The sequence below is a fragment of the Triturus cristatus genome, chromosome 5_2, assembly GCF_964204655.1.
Source record: "Triturus cristatus chromosome 5_2, aTriCri1.1, whole genome shotgun sequence".
Taxonomy (NCBI): Eukaryota; Metazoa; Chordata; class Amphibia; order Caudata; family Salamandridae; genus Triturus; species Triturus cristatus.
Window position 1 is genome coordinate 993,436,043 of NC_140588.1, and position 22,012 is coordinate 993,458,054.

At 48.5% G+C, this 22,012-nt stretch overlaps 1 long non-coding RNA gene across 1 annotated transcript in view; it reads left to right on the forward strand.

Annotated features, from left to right (window-relative positions):
* The first annotated feature begins 3,560 nt into the window (after positions 1-3,560).
* Positions 3,561-22,012, forward strand: part of LOC146829552 (uncharacterized) — a 235,845-nt gene continuing 217,393 nt past the window's right edge. Inside the window, exons 1-2 of the long non-coding RNA XR_014962006.1 lie at positions 3,561-3,838; positions 5,490-5,549. This is a non-coding gene — a long non-coding RNA (uncharacterized LOC146829552). The remainder of the gene's footprint in view (positions 3,839-5,489; positions 5,550-22,012) is intronic.

The following is a 22,012-nucleotide window of genomic DNA, read 5'->3' on the forward strand; positions in this document are numbered from 1 at the left end:
CCCTTCGTGTGCCAAGTCAACAATTTTCTCTCTAAGCACAACAGGTGGTACGATTTTCCCATTACGACAAATTTTGTCATCCAGAACAGCTAATTCATGCCTTACTTCCCAGAACCCCTTGAGTTCTTCAGCTACATCCTTGCATTTTTCTGGCCAACCATTGATAATCATGTCTTTGAGTTTGCTCCAATTGCTATCCTTGCACGCGTTTTCCTCCCATTCATTCTTTGTTATGGCTGGCAATTGTGCCGCTAATATGGGAACATCCAGGGGAACGTCTAAAACATCAGTATCTAAGGATGTCATGGAAAGGTAGTCTGCAATTATGTTTTCCTCACACGGTGGATATTCTGTTTTAAAACAGTAACCTTCTAATACTAGTATCCATTTGGATTTGCAGGAGGAACCTCAGTGCATTTTCTTGACAGATAACATGAAAGTGAGAGGTTTATGGTCTGTGCGAATGGTGAATTTTATGCCTCAAAGATAAAACTTGAAATGATGGACAGCCCAGAAACAGGCAAGGGCCTCCCTCTAATTTATAGTTACGTTTAGCTGCGGTAAACAGTGTGATGCAAAAGCTATAATAGTCTCGCCATTCTCCCCTCTTTTGGATAAGCTGGCACCCAAACCACTATTAGAAGCGTCAGTAGTAAGAATAGTTTTTTTCATAGGGTCAAATGAACCAATTGCTGGTGAATGTATGATTTCCTCTTTCAATTTGTTTACAATATCACTATGCTCTGTCTGCCAAACAAACACTCTGTTCTTTCTCAGAAGGTTACGAAGACACTCACACTTTTCAAAGAAATTTGTAACATATTTGGCCATGTATTCAATCAAACATAAAAAAGATTTAAGTTCTTCTTTGTTCTTTGGGTAAGGCGCATCCCTAACTGCTTGGATGAAGCTATATTTGGGCCTAAACCCTTCTTGCGAAATGGTGTGACCAAGATAATCCACAGAACTGACTCTAATCTTGCACTGGTTTAATTTAACAGTCAAACCAGACTCCATCAATTTTTTGAAAACTAGTCTCAAAATACGATCATGATCCTCTACAGATGACTTATAAACTAAAATATCATCTTGGCAGCAAACAGTATTATCTATGCCACTTAAAATTTGCTGCATTATATTTTTAAAAACTGCCGCTGCAGAAGCGAGGCCAAAAGGCATCCTCATGAACATGTATGCCCCAAAAGGAGTGGCAAACGCTGTTAAGTGGTCTAGACTCAGGATGGAGCTCGACCTGATGATATGCCATCGATAAGTTGATTACAGAGAAAACATTTGCATCACCCATAGTACTTAACATCTCATTTATATTTGGAAGGGGAAATCTCTCTACCCATATGTTATCATGTAGGCTGTGTAAATCCACACACAAACGGATACCCTCCCCGCTAGCCTTGGCAGCTAGGACGATGGGGGCCAGCCAGTCAGGCGCCTCTATGGGTTAAATAACACCCAATTCGCACAATTTGCTCAATTCTTTTTGTAAAGGCTCCCTCAACATATGGGGAACTAGGCAAGGTTTGTGTACAATAGTTTTTGCACCATGTCTTACTTTTATCTTGTGTTGAAAATTCTTCAATAATCCAATCTTATCGGAGAATAAATTTGGGTATTCTTAGCAAAAATCACTTGCCCCATTTACACAATTAAGAAGAAGGACTTGTTCTTTGCTATTGGGGTCTAGTATAATGTCTAGATGCCTTCTGATGTTGTCAACCTAGTAAGTTGCATCCCCTTTCCACAACATACACCTTGCCAACAGTAGATCTGCCCTTGAAGTTTATAAGCATTCTTACCATTCCTACCAAAGGTATTGCTTCCCTGGTATATCCCTCTTGAGAGATGTCACGTTTCAACAGATCAAGATTCAAAACACCAAATATGTTCACAAAATCATCTTGGTTAATTAGGGTGAACGGGGAACAAGAATTAGCAAGCATGACTACAGGCTTATTGTTAAGGTAGACTGTACCTTTAGGATATTTAGAAATGAACTCACACTATTTATCCTTCAATTGGAATCCATATTTAGGTAAATGTTCGCCCTCGCTACCAATAACTTTTACTTGACTATTATCTCCATCTCTGCAGACCCTGGCAAATTGCCCTCTTCTTTTGCATTTCTTGCATGTTACATTACGAGCAGTGCAATGAACGTTGTTTGCTAGATGATTACTACTTCCACACCTGAAACATTTCAAGTTACTACTTTCCTTAGTGGACTTAGCAATTCTTTTGTCCCAGAACTTGACTTTGAGCACTTCCTTCTCTGTTTGATTTTCCTGTGCACCAATTGGGTCCTGAATGCTGGCAACTACCTCATTGGACGGTTTCATTTCCTTAATGCATTTAGCTGTGTATTCAATGGACTGTGATATGTTAATCGCCTCCCTTAATGTTGGATTTTTTGCTAATAGTTTCTCTTGGATTGAACTATTATTTGGGCATCTAACCAATTGATCCCTCACCAAAGAATCATTGAGGTCCCCAAAACCACACAGTTTAGTTAGACCCCTTAGAGCAGCCACATAGTTTGTGACTAACTCTTCTTTGCCTTGAATGCGACTAAAAAACTTATCTCGTTCCAAAACTACGTTTACTTTGTCTCCAAAATTAATTTCCAATTTCAAGAGGGTAACACTGAAAACATCTTGTTCCTCATCATCTTCCAACTTTGGCAATGTCTCGTAAATATTTCTGCCTTGAACACCTACATTGTGTAGTAATATATGCTGTTTACGCATAGCAGAAAATCTTTCTCCACCTATGGCAATGAGATGTGACTCAAACAATTTTATCCAGTTCCCCCAATGGATTTCTGGTTCCCCAATCTCATCCAAGAAAGAAGTAGGTTGACTCATAGCAGGTACAGCCACAGCAATAAGGTGAACAACGCAGTGCTAGTAAAATGTGAGTAATAACAATTTGAAGGAAAAAATAAAATTGAAAATATCAATCAATAAGCACTCTCATGAAAATATTTATAATTATTATGCTGTGTTGCACAGGGCTGATGAGCATAATGAGGAAGTATTAATCTTTTCCTTACTTGAACTTAATTGACACCTCAGAGAACCAAGAATGATGTCACTCGGTGAAGGTGTGCGTGCCACCTTGTCAAAATCACAGGAACACACAATAGAGATGAGTGTGTCACCGCGAAACTCTTTTCCAGGCATATGGTGTGTGCATCACCATGAAAATGGAATATAAATTTCTAATCATACCTGGAATGTCTGTTGTGTATTACACACTCTTCCTGCAGAAAACACTCTTAGCAAAGGACCAAACACTTTAATGAGTGTGGCAGGAGCAGTAGTTTTCTTACAACAGAAACAAGTGACAAAAATATATGCTTGTTGTTGCACAGACGTGCCCCCGCAATCTGCAGGACTCCGTATCTGTACGCCAAAGACTTCCTGAAAGCGTGCCCGGCAATCCTCAGAGAGCTTACAGTCCCATTGGACAAAAGCATCAAGTCTCCGCCCCTGTCTCTATTTCCTGAGGAAGGGGCTCCTCCCAACTTAAGGAAAACAAGGCTTTTCAACTGCGCTTATCTCTGGAGATGGCGAAATTTCAAGGTCCTCCGGCGGGACAAACTTCTGCACCGGATAGTAGAATAACACTCAGTAGCTAACCATGCCATGAAGGAGAGAGCACTGAAAGGGGAGATGACTGCTCGGTCCCCTGCACCAAATCGTCACCAGTAATGTATTTTAAAAGATATGCTATAAGCCGTGGAAATAGAAGAGTAGAGCATCTTTATTGCCAGTCATCCACTCTCCTCAACCAGAATAACCGTCACCTTCAACATTTTAAGGTGAGCTTCGGAGGGAACTTTTCAAAGGGGAGGAGGTGGATGAAGGGGATATACCAATGAGAGGTTACAGGGTTAAAAGAAGAGTAGGGGTGGTCAAAGAAAGATTACAACAGTTAGGTTAAGGCTTTTTTTTTTTAGGTTAGGGTGTATAGAGTGGGTTGGGCCATGTCAGGGAACGGTAGATTATAAAACTTTTCTAAGGGATAGTTTAGGATGCCTGCTATGGCTGCTTGCCCATTATTTACTCAACATGGTGGCATCCGGGGTAGGGTCAGCCAGGGCTATCCCACCAAGGACTGGAAAGAGTAGAAGGTGCAGCAGCACCGTTAAGGGTGTTTGGGGTCGACTGCACCATCTATCAGTCGAAGCATCAGTGGGCTGATATGGTGTGCAGAGAAGCAGATCTCTTAGACCACCTTGGAGTGGCTGTTGGCGGCCCAAAGTTATGTATGTACGTACCATCTACATGTGGTTGTATCTCGATCGCACTGTAAACATTATTTTTACATGTAAGGGGCAGGTAATTTAAGGGATAGGGTAGCAAAAATCCCATGTACATCTGTCCAATTGCAATACCATTCCCCAGGGGGCTGTTCAAGGTGTTATGGGTTTTTATACAATTTTTCATGCATGTATTTGTAAACATGAGCTGATTTCACATACATGCTTGTGCAGGGCATGATGTGAATATTCACAAAAACCCTGCACAGGGGTTGTGTATGGAGGAATGCAGTGGCGGCTCCTCCGCGAAGGTTGGAGGAGCGTCACCCACTGCTTTTAAGCACTGTCACTAAAGTAAAAAATAAAATGATGATAACTTTAAGTTTTATTTTATTTTTCCTTGATGCGGCAGCTTTGCGGGTGGGACGGGGCGGATCTGCTCTGCTGACAGTGCTTGGGGGGGTAAGTGCTTTGCACTCTGGGGCCGGCCAAAAACTCATTCCCACTTTGCATGTTCTCCATGCAGGTTGCATTACAGCCTGCATGGAGAACATGCCCAGCCTCCCATTCTCTGGCTGAGCACCAATCCACATTGCTCAGACCAATCACAATGCTGCATTGCAGCATTGTGATTAGCTATCGGGAGGCTGGGAGCCAGGTGCATCCTGCTTCCTGCACAGCATGGAGAGTTTAACATGTCCTGGATTAATTGTTTTGTTCCAGAAGGTGGGCCTTTTGGGACTGAACATTGATACCGTCTTACATATCATGCACCCTTATACCATGTTGCAAGGTAGCATGCTTTGCGCCTAGTCAGCACTCTGCGCACCTGTGACATTAATAGTCTGATATTGTCCTTACAATGTCACATACGGCCTATACCTGTCCTTTCCATATCAGCACTACTTTGGCCTGCCTAGGGTCAATGGTTTCCCCCTGTGTCATGGTGCAAGATGATGCTGCCCAGGCGTACACAAAAAATCACACGCCTGAAGCATGCTTCAGGCCTGTTATGTGAGATATCAACATCGGGCCACATCTGTCATGTAAGATGACTAGCTGCACCTCATCCAGACTGACAATGTATGCGTATGTGTGTCCAACGTGTTGAATATACCAGATTACTGGGATGTCATAGTACTGTTCATGAGATATAGGCAGTGTGTATTGGCACTATTCACAATGCAATGTTCCAATTATTGTCTTGTAGTTGGACCTGCACCATACACCAGGGGCATGGTAGAGCTCTTCCAGGATCCCAATGCCACCAGTAAGTGAAATAAGTACATGGTTTGTGTTTGATCTATAATAGTTGTTACGTTGTGATGTGTATGTGGGTGTATCATCATCTGTAAGCAAATTACACTGTGTACAAACAAAACTGAACTTGTACACATTTTATTGTGAAATGGACAATGATGTATGTCAATGTGCATGTAGGGGCAGTGTATATATGTCCACATGTATGCAGGCCCACATGAAACATATATCTTTACCTGCTGTGTTGAAGTTTGCTCACCTACTGTTTCGATGCTTATGACACATGTACCATCATCTGGCACTAAATCTGCATATGGTCCACAGTTGTATTGCACAGACACTTTAACTTATGCTTCAACAAATGTTTTCTGCAAAGTGAATTGAGCTATGCTGAGCTTGTCTGGACACAGTAAGCTTGCCTATGTCTATTTGCGAGTATGACACTGGTGTGCCTGAAGACATTACCCAGACAGCGTTAACAAGTGTAAACATTATGGTCTCATGTAATCAGATTTATAGTAAGTATGTGTCCAAATGCCACATATATGTTTTTTTTGTTTGGTACCATACTATGCTCATACATGCAGCAAAGGTTTAATATATCCTGCAACATGAGTTCAGTGTGAAAGACTATAGATGTAATCAGACATTCATGCTGATCAACAACTAAAATGGTTTGTGGCCCATACCTGTTCCAGTAGCTATGTGTGAAATCAAATGTCCAAATTGGAAAAAACTTGTGTGACCGTGTCAGCAGGCTAGCCATCACAAACAAACACTTCTTCATATGATAGATATTGCAAATTATGTTGTGATAGGGCAAGTTATTCCCAATCATTGATTTGAGTCATGTCAGAGGACATATAGTATCTAAACATGTGAAGCTATAAGGAAGTTAGTACATTGTCAGTAGGTATTTTTATATATTCTCCCCATTTTCTGAAACCTTTAACCTGAGGTATGGCTGCTGTAATCCGGCCTCAGGGGTACTTGAGCATCCCTCCGAGTAGTCCTGATCATACATGTGTGGGATGGGGTGACTTACACAGATGCCATGGAGGCTGTAGACCTGCAACTCTATGTAGGCATGGTGAATGACAAATCCTTACCAGACTGCTTGACTGATGCACATTGTGAATGTAGATGTCCACATGGCAGGGTATGGACATATGGCTCGGCAGGTCATAACAAGATGTCAGGAATCCTACCTCAGTGCAAATAAAATATTTTGGAGGGCACTGGGAACATGTCTCCAGTCTGCACATGGAATTGCAGTGAAATGCCAAACTCATGACCTCGTATACCCTAAGTCCCATTTCTGGGAGGCACTCATACAATGTCAGGTAGTTGGTACATTTGATGCAATGTGGAAGAGTCCACATTCAGGGATGCACTGTATCTGCAGCATACAGCCCATTACACAACTCAACTACTGGTGGGGTGACTTCTACTGGCTAGCACCAACTCTGTCACCCATGACTCATGGTGCAAGGTTACCTGCGACATACACCACAAAGTAGTTGTACAGATGTGAATTCCAGCATGCATACACACACTCTTTTTTCATTATAAATGTTTTTATTGGTACAGATTCTGAAAACACAATGTGATGCATATTTTGCATGAAAGACAAAGAGCATTGCAAAAGCAGAAGATGGTGGATCAAGTCAGCAGTGATACTGATACAGATCGTAGCCAGCCTAGACATTACTTAACAGCCTCTCACATTTAATACAAACATACGTATATGGTGGGAGGGAAGGGGTTCCCCACTGCTTTCCAATCCCTATTCCGTAATCTGCGGCTGGGGATCATCTGTCTCCCCCTCTATTACCAACCCATAGTATATCGACCAGGGATCCCAGGTCTTAGTGAACTTCTTCGGGCACCCTCTTGCCGTATATGTTACACTTTCTGCACACATATGAAGGTCCATTCCAGTCCTCCATTAAGTGATTGTGGGGAATTTCAAGGCTCCCCAATATTTAGCTATATCTCTCTTGGTGACCACCAGCCCTCGGTTACATAGCAGGTTTTTTTACCGAGGGAGATCCACCTTGGAGGGAATGCCTAACAGGATGTGTTTGGCATCTATGAACAGTTGTGTCTCCTTGACTTTACTCAATTCCTCTACTATCTGGGAACAGTATGACTTTATTTAGAGGCATTCCCAAAGTGTGTTTATTTAAGTCCCGCACTCTGCCTTGCAGAGGAGACAGTCAGATGTCTCAGGCTTCCTAATTTTATGTAAGCGTGCCATATCAAAGTAGACTCTGTGTAGGATCTTAAATTGTATCAGTCGCAGTCGCAGCTTAATAGCCACCTCTCTCAGGTGCACCAATACCACCTCCCAATCAATATCTTCCGATTCTCCCGTGGTGGTTTCTCATTTGGCTCTAAGGGCCTTCAGCCTATCAGGGATTTTATTTATTAGGGTTTTGTATGTCCATGAGACTGCCTTGTCTGATATTTCCCCCTGAAGTAGCCTCTCCTCCATGGGCGCAAACTCAGGGATATTCAATGTGTCTAGCCTCTCTGCCCTGAATGCGTGCTTTATTCGTAAATATTTAAAACTTTGGGTGTCACACAGCTGATACTCATGTTGGAGTGAGTTAAAGGAAATCAGGGTGCCTTCCGCTAAAAGGTCACCTAGCCTGGATATCCCAACCATGTCCTGGGGACCAAAGCTCTGCAGTTTGCCCAAATCTGGCAGTCGCGTCCCCTCCTATAGTGGGGTTTCCCTTGTGCATCTCTTATCCCACCTCATTTGTTGTTTTGCCCCCTTCCAAGCATCTATTGTCCTCTGAGTAGCCGGCAATATTTCCCGAACTACACTGCCTCCATAGATGTAGTGGAGATAGGTGTGAGTCTGAAATTGGAGCCTTTCCAGGGCATATGTTGGGTGCTCTCTCGGCACGTGTCCACATTTGTTAATTATAACTAGGTGCGCTGCCCTGTCATATGATTGTATATCTGTTAGCGCGATTCCTTCATTGTATTGGCTGCGTTGGAGCCTCTGGAGAGCCACCCTTGGATGAGCCCATTCCATAGAAGCATGCGTAGTTTCTCATCAATTATCTTAAAGATCGCCTCGGATAGTTTACAGTATGTGTTTTGTAGAATGTAAAGCAGTTTCGGGAGCGTAACCATTTTGTACCTGGCAGCTCTGTTCAGTAATGTCAAGGGAAGCCGTTTCCACCTTTCCATGTCTTCGTGAAATTCTATTAAAACGTTCTTAATATTTTGATGAAGGTTCGCTGTGTTGTTAGTGGATATATAAAGACATAAGTATCGGAACCCCTCTTTGTCTATGTGGAGTCGCCCAGGAAGATCTTGCGTGTCTATGTCCCCTCCCACTGAACAGAGGCTGGATTTGTACCAATTTATATTATATCCAGCATGCCTTCCATATTCCTCGAATGTCTGCAGGATGACAGGAAGTGTTGCATTGGGGTTAGTGACATACATTAGGATATCATCTGCGTAGAGTGAGATCCGATCGTCCCTAAGTGTCCCCAGGTCATCCAGAAAGCCCCTTATGTCTGGGTGAGTTTGGACCAGACACTCCAGCCATTCCAGTATTAGTGCAAACAGTCATGAGGACAACGGGCATCCCTACCTGGTGCCGTGGCACACTGGGGAGTCTGCTGACATCACTCCGTTTACCTGCACTCGAGCTCTAGGGTTGGCATACAATAGATCTAACCGGGGTAAGAAGATGGGTCCAAAGCCGAACTTTAGTAAAACTTGCCATATGAGTGGCCAGTGTAAGGCATCAAATGCCTTTCCAGCGTCTAGTGATAAAAGTACGCGAGGGTCAGGTCTATTTATCACTGTTTCTAGCCAGTTGGCGGGCCGACGGAGGTTATATCTCATCACCCATTTCGGCATGAATCCGGATTGGCTACAATGGATAAGGGATGTGATCACCGGCAGCAAGCGTCTGGCCAGTATAGTGACCTATATCTCCTTTTCCAAGTTTAATAGTTAGATAGGGTGGTAGGATCCACAGTCCGTGGCAGGCTTCCCTGGCTTGTGGATCATCACAACTGTAGCGTTACAGAGGTCTGGCAGAAGCATTCTCTCCGCCTGTGCCGCAAGATACATTTTTCGCAAATGAGGGCCAAACAGGCCAGTGCCTGCAATCCATTAGGACCAGGGGTCTTCCCTGATTTTTGCCTACCAATGGCAGTCGTGACCTCCTCCAGGGTAGTCTCTTTTTCGAGGGCTGTTCGGTCGTCCCAAGAGAGGGTGGGGGTATCAATTGTGCTTATGTAGCTACAAATTTGGGGGTCTTCTGCTAGCGTTCTGTCCTTATAATACTCTGTGTAGTACTGCATGAAGACGTCTGCTATGTTTTGGGCTGCCTTGCGTATTACACCATCTTCTTGAATGGAAGCTACTCACCTTGTTTCCTTCTCTTTCCTACCCAACCAGACTAACAGTCTCCCAGCTCTGTCTCCCTTCTCGTACGGGCAGTGTTGTGTGGCCAGAAGTAGGGTCTTTGCTTTTTGGCGAGCCAAACCCTGATATTCCCTGTGGGTGACTGTAATCTGACAAATTGTCAATGGATTAATGTCTGGGCCTAAGTGTCCTTCCAGGTCTAGAAGCCTATGCTCCAATGCCTAGATCTCACAGGTCTCTTTCCTCTTCTTATGGGCTATAATGTGTTTTGCCCTTCCCGATGTACAGCCTTGTAGGCCTCCCACAGGACAACCGCTGAGGACACTGAGCCCTCGTTTTTGCAGAAGTACAGCTCAGAGCCTATCTGGATCTCACGGGCTACCACCCTGTCCCATAGATCCCACGTGTTTAGTCTCCACCCTTGCAACTGCCTGTGTGATCACCCACCCACTGTCAGCCAAAAAGGTGAACGGTCTGATAAACGCCTCACCAGGTATTCTACCTCCTCGCCAGGTATTCTACCCTTTCAACCATCTCTATCTCTCCTGCCGGTGCGAGGAGGTAATCCAGCAGTGAAAATCCCTTATGGGCACCGAAGAGGAATGAGTATGCGCGATCTGTAGGATGTTGTTGGCACCAAAGGCCATAAGACTGGGTAGCCGCGTTTGCCGAAGGATCCACCAGCCCAAACATAATCCCAAAATATATCCTGCCTTTCTATCACCATCCGGCCCAGAAAGCTTAACCATTAATCAAGTAGAGCTCACAGGAGGTGGAGAGACAATCAGAACACTGGCTTGCTGTTGGAAGTCTCCATTGACGAAGCAAGACCGAGGACGTGACGGAGGTCAGAGGCCCAAAATGGCGATGCCATGAAGCCGGCGGTGTCCGTAGTAGAGGAGTGAGCGGGTGAGGCTGGTGCCTGTGCGCCCCCCGCCCCGCCCCTGTCACCGGAGAGACAGAAGTTGGGTCCTCCACCTGGCCAGCCGGGATCCATCGACCACCTGATCTGCTCTGCCGCCATCTCAGGAGGAGCCGCGAGACTCCCGTATGGCCGCACAGGTGAGAGGGGTTGCGTGGCTGTGGATGAATTGAACGAACGTCGGATTCCAGGCATCATGCCATGGAACTGTGGGCGATTGGGGCTGCACTGGCTGAGAGACCGGAGGGGCCATTCAATCCCTGGTGATAGACGCTCTGTGCCCACGTGGAGGAGAGGACTCAACACATAGCTGGGGGATGACCTGCTGGAGGAGTTGGCCCTGAGGACACAAAGACTACAGGCCTGCCTGTGCCTGGTAGAACATGAGACATCAGGAAATCACTGATGATCAATTGGCCTCAGAACACATGAGGCCTTTTGGAACTCAGTGAGTATCCCGGGATTCCCCCCCACACACGTATAGATGATCCGGGGGCAAGAAGGAGATGAAGACACCCTGAGGGAGGCCTAACTGAGCCGACAGCATGGAGGTGCAGGGGATGCAGTAGCGACACAGAAGTGTGACACAGTGGTAAGAGAGCCACTCCCCGAACATCTCAGCAGCGTGGTGCTGGGGCATAAGCGAGATCCATGGGGAGACATTAGACCTGGTGCACCATGAAGTGACCTGCGCTGTGGGCAGCCTTTCGGGTGTTGGTGTCGTCCCTTGATGGGTGGTCATGAGGGAGACCTCACTGAGCCTTGAGGAGACTCACTGGTGGAAGTGGAGGTGCACTGAATGATGGGGGATGCCTTTAGGAGGGTGCTGACTGGCAGAACACAACTCCTGTATGAGGCTGCAGCTAAGGAGGACCCGTCCTGAGGACATCTGGTGCCACAGACGACCACTTTGAGATTAGCGGACCCACCCTTGTGGCGAAATTATAGTCTACATGACAATTGAGACAAGTGCAGTAGCTTTTAAAACTTTAGACACTGTAAGTGGATCTCTTATAAATTTCACTCACAACACAGGCATCATATTACTGTTGAAATCTGTGTGAAAGTGATAGGGGAATGTTAGACCTGTCAGCCCTTTGGGTGGTCCCTCCTCATCATTATTTATTTTGTCCCACTTTTGCCTCAAACCCTGTTTGAATTTTTCCTTTTTGGGAACCACCAGACTTTTTAGTGTTGCTGCAGATTCAGGGAGCCATTTTACCTACCCCTGAAACTTCTGTCTGAGGGCCTGGAGCACAAAATGGTGGCCACCTGTGACATCACCAGCATCCACTGGAACCTACCAGCACCTTCCAGAACATTCCAGAACCCTGTGACAGTTGGAGGCGGTTTAGAATGTTGGGAAGCTAAGAGAGAGAGTTGGCAGTTGGAGCTGGCAGTTGGCACCTGACTGGTGAGGAGTGAGCAGCAAAAACTTGAAGGAGGAAGGAGTGAAGCAGCAGGGGTGGAAACTTGTGCCTGGAGTGGGGTCCATAAACCCACCCTTGATACTAGTCCCTACTGACTGAGCCCAGCCTGGAGCCCTGTGTGGGAAGAAGTCAGAACAACCATCCTAAGGACCTGGACAGCAGGAACAGGCCTTAGAAACAAGAGAACAGCAAGATCCTGACCTGGAAACTGGTTTCCCTGAAGACCGACGTCGAGTAGCCTAAGACCTGGAGCCCGAGGTGGAGAAGCGGCGCTGACTGGAAAAGCAGACGTCGTACCCGGAGCCGCCAGAGGTCGAGAGAGGGCGCCGTCAGAGGTCGTGAGGAGTACCAGAGGTCGAGGAGGAAGTCACCCGAGGTCGAGCGAGCGGCGTCATCGGAGGAGTGAAGTCCGCCCTCCGGAGTCGTCGGAGACCGAGGTGAAGTGTAACGGAGGTCGGGAGTGAGGATCGCACTCCGGAGTCGCCGGAACCTGTGGGAATCGTGCCGGAGGTCGGGAGTGAGGATCGCACTCCGGAGTCGCCGGAAACCTAAGGAGAGGAGCACCGGAGGTCGGGAGTGAGGATCGCACTCCGGAGCCGCCGGAAGTCGACATCGAGGCAAGGCCGGCCGACGTCATCGAATCCGAGGTCGCCATCGGACCGGAGCCGCCCGAAGTCGACATCGAGTAAAGACTGCCCCACGCCATCGAATCGGAGGTCGAGATCGAGCCGAGGCCGCCGACACCGAACCGGAGCCGCCTACCGGCGTCGTCAAGAACTGACATTGTGCCGAGGCCGCCGACGTCGAACCGGAACCGCCTCACGGCATCGACACGACTCCAGCGGCGTCGGAGCATCAGAAAAAGGGCAGTAAGTGGAGTAGAGGGCGCCTAAGGCCCTGTGGAGACCTGAGAGACTGCTCTAAGGTGCCAGGGGTGAACTGGGACTAATCTAGAGAGGTTGTGTGGAGAGAGAGAGCCAGGTCTCTGGTATTTCCCCCCTTTATCTACCTCAGTTTAGGCCTCAGCCTTGACCAAGCCAGGGAGTAGACACCCTCAAGCCTTCCACATCCCCACAAGCTGTGCCTGGGCCAAATCAGCCCTTAGGAATTCAAAAGTGATCTGATTCCATGAGTGTCACTGTCAGCTTTTAAGTATTTATTAGGGGCATTGTATTTATTGTATTTAACCTATTTATTGTTCCACTGTATTTATTGGTCCACAGTATTTATTGATGCACAATATTTATTGGTTACAGTATTTATTGCCTCAGAATATTTAATTGCCTGTCTGTATTGCACTTTTATTTATGCCTTCAGTATTTATGATCACCCCTATTTATTGAATCATTAAGCCAGTATTTATTTGTCCTGCACTTTCTAAAACGTTTGTATATTGTGATTGTTATTTATTTTCTCCAATCAGCAACTAAGAGAAAAAGCAGATAAAGAAAGATATTTTCATAATTTTTACGGTGTAGAGTCGTTTTTGGAACGGATGCACGCATGGTTATTGTTTGGGTATGTTGTATGCTTAGCACGGAGCCTGATTCCTGACCACTCGAGCCAAGCTACCACAGTGTGTCCGGAAGACCACCACCACCCCTTCTAGTGTGGGAGTGGTTTTCCAACATAAATTGGTGGCAGCGGTGGGATAGAGCTGTGCCTACGCATACTCAACAATAACTGTGGGTAGTCCATAGGCCTACACCGGGAGTTTTCTCAAGAGCGGCCTTCCTAATTGTGGGTTTTTGTTTTTTCCAAATTTACTCTGGTGGTGGGAGGAGGTATTATTAAAGGTACCCCCCTGCATAGTTACTGCACAAAAACCTGTCCTCTAACCTGAGTGGGCGAGATGGAGTTTGTACTAGAAAATCTAGAAACGTACACTGTGGCCCAACTCAGGGAGTTTTGCCAGCGGGAGGGGGTGTACTGTCCCCCAGGAGCAAAGAAGGGTGCACTCCAAACCAGCTTAAGGGCTTGGGGGGAGGCACGCCGAGAAAGCAAGGCTGAGGAGGAAGACAGGGATGGAGAGCCTGACCCCGAGGGGGCTGAGATGTACCAACCTGAGGTGGGGAACCTGTCAGCAGGGCCCAGAACCATTTCTAGGAAGGGCAGCAGTGCCTCTAGCGGTGGCTTGTCTGAAGTGGAGTTAACAGACCGGAGGGAGAAAAGACAGCTCACATGGGACTTAGCAAGGCTGGAGAAGGAGAAGGAGGAGCAGAGGATGGCCCATGAATTACGACTGAAAGAAATAGATCTTCAGATCTTGAGAATCGGGGCACAACCTGTTCCTAATGGTGGCAGCCAAACCCAAGAGATCACCAGGGAACCTAAACCATACCTGCCAAAGGACATAGTAGCTAGCTATGGGGTGAGCGACGATATCGCCAAGTGGCTAGCGGCCTATGAGGTCTCGTTGAGGGCCCATGGGGTTCCAGAGAAGTACTGGGGAGGGGGATTGTACAAGTACATGCCTCCAGCTGGTAGGGATGCTTTGTTGGCCCTCGAAGAGGATGAGCAGACCCACTACCCCACCATGAAACTGGCGCTCATAAGGAAGTTTGGACTAACACCCGAAAAGTACAGACAGAAGTTCAGGGGTAGTCACAAACTGGGCACGCAGAATTGGGTGGACTTCCTGGACTACGCAAAGAAGGCAATGGAAGGTTGGATTCAGGGCAGTGAAGTGAGGAACTACGAGGGGTTGTTTGACCTGGTACTGAAGGAACACCTGCTCGAGAAATGTTTCCCTGAACTGCGGCAACACCTGGTGGATAGCAAGCTGACCAGTCCCCGGAAGCTTGCTGAGGAGGCGGACATTTGGGCTAGTACCCGGGTGTCCACAAGGGGGACTGGAGGGGATACTCAAAAGGCCGGACAGGGCGCCCCCCAGAAGAAAGAGGGAGGGGAAAAGAAAAAGGAGTTCTCCAAAGGCCCCCAAAATAACTTCCAAGGGAAGGGAACAGGATTCACCCCTAAGGCTAACCCGCCCAGAAACCCTAATCCTGGCCAGAGTCAGCAGCCAAGGATTGTCCATTGCTACGAGTGCGGTGGCGTTGGACACTATAAAGGAGATCCGAAGTGCTTGAAACGACCACCCCCTCCCACTGGAGGAAAGACCCCCGGAGTAGCTAGTGTAGTGCTCGGGGAGGAGATGCCCTTAACTAAGGGAAGGGAGTGGGCGGGTGTCACTTTAGTGTCCCTGGGAGAACGGGAGATGGTTCCTAAGATCCAGGTGCCCGCAAATACTGCAAAGTATGGGCAGTGGGTCACCATCAACGGCCAAAGAGGGGAGGCTCTGAGAGACACAGGAGCCAGTATGACTATGGTGCGTAGCCAACTGGTGTCTCCAGAGCAGGTAATTCCCGATGTACTCCACCCAGCCGCGATGGCTGACGGCAGAACAGGCCACTATCCAGTGGCCGAGGTTCCCTTTGAATGGGGGGGGGTTGCAGGTTCACTTCGAGTTGCCGTAAGCCCTGCCGTGCCAGTCGATTGTCTGCTGGGGAATGACATGGAGCACAACGCTTGGAAGGAGGTGGAATACCGGACTCACACGGAGATGCTGGGTACACCTAAATGGGCCTGTGTTAGCACAAGGTCCGCGACTACCCGAAGAGGGAGTTCGTTTCGGCTGGAGCCTGGAACAAAGGCCCAGCCAGCTGCCAGTCAAGGGAAGAACCGAGGACAGGAGGAGCCTGCCTCAGCGTCCCCACCCCGTAGGACGGATAGGCCACCGGAGGTGGTGGACCAGGAGTCTGCGGTGGGGGACGTTACCAACCTGGAGGACCTACCCATCCCGGCCGAGTGGCACGTGGAGGGAGGCCCGTCCCGGGAGGAATTCTGTCAGGGCCAGAGGGAGTGCCCTACCCTTGAGGGGCTGAGGCGACAGGCCGAAGCCCAGGCAGCAGGGAACGTTGAAGGGAACTACAGTGTTTACTGGGAGGATGGCCTCCTCTACAGTGAACCCAAGGCACCCCTACATGGATCGTCACGAGCCTTGGTAGTCCCTCAACGTTATCGAGCCTTCCTTCTGGAGTTGGCTCACGAGATACCATTGGCAGGACACCTGGGGCAAGACAAGACCTTCGCCCGTCTTGTCCCACACTTTTATTGGCCTCAGATGAAAGTGTCGTCCGATACCTACTGCCGGACATGTGTGTCTTGCCAAGCCAGTGGGAAAACAGGGGTGAAGCTGAAAGCTCCCCTGGAACCACTTCCTGTCGTTAGCACCCCCTTTGAAAGGGTGGGCATCGACATTGTGGGTCCGTTAGATCCACCGACTACAGCTGGTCACAGGTTTATCCTGGTCCTGGTGGATCATGCCACACGGTACCCAGAGGCAATACCTCTGAGGACCATAACAGCACCTGTTGTGGCTAGGGCCCTGATGGGAATCTTTACCCGAGTGGGTTTTCCCAAGGAAGTTGTGTCCGACAGGGGGACCAACTTCATGTCAGCGTACATGCGGGCCATGTGGAAGGAGTGTGGAGTGACATACCGGTTCACCACTCCTTACCACCCCCAGACCAATGGTCTGGTGGAGAGGTTTAACAAAACCTTGAAGGGCATGATCAGAAGTCTGCCTGAAAGCCTGCGGAGGAAATGGGACGTCCTCCTACCCTGCTTACTTTTTTCCTACAGGGAAGTGCCACAGAAGGGAGTGGGCTTCAGCCCCTTCGAGCTTCTGTATGGGCACCCTGTACGTGGACCTCTCAACCTGGTGAGAGACGGATGGGAAAGAACTCCCAGAAAGCTTCCCCAGGATGTGGTGAGCTACATGCTGGCCTTCCGGAGCCAAATGGCTAAGTTGTGGAAGCAAGCTTCTGACAACTTGGAAGCCAGCCAAGCAGTGATGAAGGCGTGGTATGACCACAATGCTCACCCGGTGGAGTTGGAGCCTGGCCAGAAGGTGTGGGTGATCGAACCAGGAGAGCTTAGTGCCCTCCAGGATCGCTGGTCAGGACCCTTTGAGGTGTTGGAGAAGAAGGGTAAGGCTACCTACTTGGTGGACCTGAAGACCCCTCGTCAGCCCCTGCGGGTGCTGCATGCCAACCGCCTCAAACCCCACCACGAGAGGCCCGAAGTCATCTTGATGATGGTGACTGACGGAGTAGAGGACGTGGAAAGCGAGCCTCTCCCTGATCTGTTTGCGTCTCAAGAGAAGGATGGGTCGGTGGAGGGAGTGATTCTCTCCCCATCTCTAACTCCTGAACAGCAGGAGGACTGTCGCCAGGTCCTGGGGCAGTACTCCTCGTTGTTCTCCCTTGTCCCGGGTAGGACTCACCTGTGCGTCCATGACGTGGACACAGGAGACAGCCCACCTGTGAAGTCCAAGATCTACCGGATGTCGGACAAGGTGAAGGCCAGCATTCACAGTGAAGTCACTAAGATGCTGGAGCTAGGAGTGATCGAACCTTCTAGCAGCCCCTGGTCCAGTCCGGTGGTGTTAGTACCAAAAGCTGCACCACCGGGTGCCCAACCAGAACTGAGGTTCTGTGTGGACTATCGGGGACTGAATTCAGTGACCAAAACTGATGCTCATCCGATCCCTAGGGCGGATGAATTGATTGACCGGCTGGGAGCTGCCCAATATCTAAGTACCTTTGACCTTACTTCAGGGTACTGGCAGATCTCTTTGACTGATGGAGCAAGGGAAAGGTCAGCCTTCTCCACGCCCAATGGCCACTACCAGTTCTGTGTGATGCCCTTTGGGCTCAAGAACGCACCTGCCACGTTTCAGCGCCTGGTAAACCAGATCCTCACCGGAATGGAGAGTTTCTCTGCTGCTTATCTGGATGACATAGCCGTCTTCAGTAACAGCTGGGAGGATCACTTGCGTCACCTGCAAGCTGTTCTCCAGGCCCTGAGACAAGCTGGATTGACGATCAAGGCCAGCAAGTGCCAGATCGGGCAGGGGTCGGTAGTGTACCTTGGACACTTGGTGGGTAGGGGAGCGGTGCAACCCCTCCAGGCGAAGATCGAGGCCATCATGGCCTGGGAACCCCCCAAGACACAGACTGAGGTCCGAGCATTTTTGGGCCTCACGGGATACTACCGCCGCTTCGTGAAGGGGTACGGTACCATCGTAGCCCCCCTCACGGAGCTCACGTCCAAGAAACAACCTCGACGGGTAGTCTGGACGGAGGCTTGTCAGCAAGCCTTTGAGAGATTGAAGAAAGCCATGTGCGAGGCCCCGGTCTTAAGGGCCCCAGACTTTTCCAAGGAGTTCATTGTCCAGACAGATGCATCAGAACATGGCATTGGGGCAGTGTTATCGCAACTCAACGAAGAGGGTCTGGATCAACCCGTGGTCTTCCTATCCCGGAGGCTACTTCCCAGGGAACAGAAGTGGAGTGCAATAGAGCGTGAAGCCTTTGCAGTGGTATGGGCTCTGAAGAAGTTGCGGCCATACCTGTTTGGCTCGCACTTCCTGGTTCAGACCGACCACAGACCCCTTCGTTGGCTGATGCAAATGAAGGGGGAGAATCCCAAGTTGTTGAGGTGGTCTATTGCCCTACAGGGAATGGACTTTCAGGTGGAACATCGGCCTGGAGTGGACCACGCCAATGCAGACGGTCTCTCAAGATATTTCCGCCTTAGTGATGAGAACTCCCAAGGGGTTGGGTAGCTCTCCCCACTTTCAGCTGGGGGGGACGCGTGTTAGACCTGTCAGCCCTTTGGGTGGTCCCTCCTCATCATTATTTATTTTGTCCCACTTTTGCCTCAAACCCTGTTTGAATTTTTCATTTTTGGGAACCACCAGACTTTTTAGTGTTGCTGCAGATTCAGGGAGCCATTTTACCTACCCCTGAAACTTCTGTCTGAGGGCCTGGAGCACAAAATGGTGGCCACCTGTGACATCACCAGCATCCACTGGAACCTACCAGCACCTTCCAGAACATTCCAGAACCCTGTGACAGTTGGAGGCGGTTTAGAATGTTGGGAAGCTAAGAGAGAGAGTTGGCAGTTGGAGCTGGCAGTTGGCACCTGACTGGTGAGGAGTGAGCAGCAAAAACTTGAAGGAGGAAGGAGTGAAGCAGCAGGGGTGGAAACTTGTGCCTGGAGTGGGGTCCATAAACCCACCCTTGATACTAGTCCCTACTGACTGAGCCCAGCCTGGAGCCCTGTGTGGGAAGAAGTCAGAACAACCATCCTAAGGACCTGGACAGCAGGAACAGGCCTTAGAAACAAGAGAACAGCAAGATCCTGACCTGGAAACTGGTTTCCCTGAAGTCCGACGTCGAGTAGCCTAAGACCTGGAGCCCGAGGTGGAGAAGCGGCGCTGACTGGAAAAGCAGACGTCGTACCCGAAGCCGCCAGAGGTCGAGAGAGGGCGCCGTCAGAGGTCGTGAGGAGTACCAGAGGTCGAGGAGGAAGTCACCCGAGGTCGAGCGAGCGGCGTCATCGGAGGAGTGAAGTCCGCCCTCCGGAGTCGTCGGAGACCGAGGTGAAGTGTAACGGAGGTCGGGAGTGAGGATCGCACTCCGGAGTCGCCGGAACCTGTGGGAATCGTGCCGGAGGTCGGGAGTGAGGATCGCACTCCGGAGTCGCCGGAAACCTAAGGAGAGGAGCACATCGAGGCAAGGCCGGCCGACGTCATCGAATCCGAGGTCGCCATCGGACCGGAGCCGCCCGAAGTCGACATCGAGTAAAGACTGCCCGACGCCATCGAATCGGAGGTCGAGATCGAGCCGAGGCCGCCGACACCGAACCGGAGCCGCCTACCGGCGTCGTCAAGAACTGACATTGTGCCGAGGCCGCCGACGTCGAACCGGAACCGCCTCACGGCATCGACACGACTCCAGCGGCGTCGGAGCATCAGAAAAAGGGCAGTAAGTGGAGTAGAGGGCGCCTAAGGCCCTGTGGAGACCTGAGAGACTGCTCTAAGGTGCCAGGGGTGAACTGGGACTAATCTAGAGAGGTTGTGTGGAGAGAGAGAGCCAGGTCTCTGGTATTTCCCCCCTTTATCTACCTCAGTTTAGGCCTCAGCCTTGACCAAGCCAGGGAGTAGACACCCTCAAGCCTTCCACATCCCCACAAGCTGTGCCTGGGCCAAATCAGCCCTTAGGAATTCAAAAGTGATCTGATTCCATGAGTGTCACTGTCAGCTTTTAAGTATTTATTAGGGGCATTGTATTTATTGTATTTAACCTATTTATTGTTCCACTGTATTTATTGGTCCACAGTATTTATTGATGCACAATATTTATTGGTTACAGTATTTATTGCCTCAGAATATTTAATTGCCTGTGTGTATTGCACTTTTATTTATGCCTTCAGTATTTATGATCACCCCTATTTATTGAATCATTAAGCCAGTATTTATTTGTCCTGCACTTTCTAAAACGTTTGTATATTGTGATTGTTATTTATTTTCTCCAATCAGCAACTAAGAGAAAAAGCAGATAAAGAAAGATATTTTCATAATTTTTACGGTGTAGAGTCGTTTTTGGAACGGATGCACGCATGGTTATTGTTTGGGTATGTTGTATGCTTAGCACGGAGCCTGATTCCTGACCACTCGAGCCAAGCTACCACAGTGTGTCCGGAAGACCACCACCACCCCTTCTAGTGTGGGAGTGGTTTTCCAACAGGGAAGTATAGTTGGTATAGTTTTGCCACAACAGATTACAGATTCCAGGCTGCAGTGGGACACACTAATGCCTGTCAGTACTGCACACACCATTGTGCAAGTGGGACATTGTTGTTGGCTGTTTACACCGGCCTGTAGACCCTTCTTCATCATTGCCATTGACTACTTGGTAAGTGATGCACTGCATGCAGTTCACTTTGGGTAACTACCGTCAATGATACATGCCCATAAGTCGCCCATGTCATCTTCCGCTTGGGAGGTGTTGCTTTGTGCCTGTGTCTGTGCTCTGGCTCCTATACAGCAATATGAGTGTGCAATGTACCATAGATGTAATGTGTGGCTACACTCACAATCAAAACATATGAGGTCTCTCAGGGGCAGAGAAACATTTACCCTACTTACCCCAAAGTAGCATTATTGAGCATATACCCTTTGACAACGGTCCCCAACAGTAAATGCTTGCTGCATACTGACATACAAGGAATTGGATTGCCCTGTGTGGCACAGGTATGATGCTAATTCATAAGGAGTATGGGATTGATTAGCTGCCTATCATTAGTGCATGCATGATAATTTATGTACTTTAGGATCTCTTCAGTGTGAGCATTAAGGCCATCATATGTGTTTGATCACGTAATGTTCACTGATGTAGAAATATGTGGACGAGTGGAACAGTGTTATTGGCTCACATGGCTCACAGACCCAATTTTTAGAAGGTAGACATTTGTGTGTTTAGTTGGAGCTTTCATTATGTGTCAGTCAAGAACCTGAAGCTCATTGTCACACCCTGAGGTTCCATTGGGAAGCAACACATTCCTCAGTATGCCATCGCAGTGAATGCACTTATTGTGGCTGCATACCCAGAGAGAGCAGGGGCTAGTGACTTTTGCTCACTTACCTTGAGAAGCCAAGAAGTGAGTTATGTTAATACATATCCACCATGGTAGTCCATTCGTCAACAAACATACAACACTCTGGGTTATATTAATTAATTTATTTACAATATTTGGTTGCCTCAACATGTGATGTTTTGCACTGTTTGGGGCAACAACACCTAATTGGTTGTGAACAAAAGATGCCCAGACAGAGTCTATTTGGGAGACCATGTAGAGGTGAAGAGA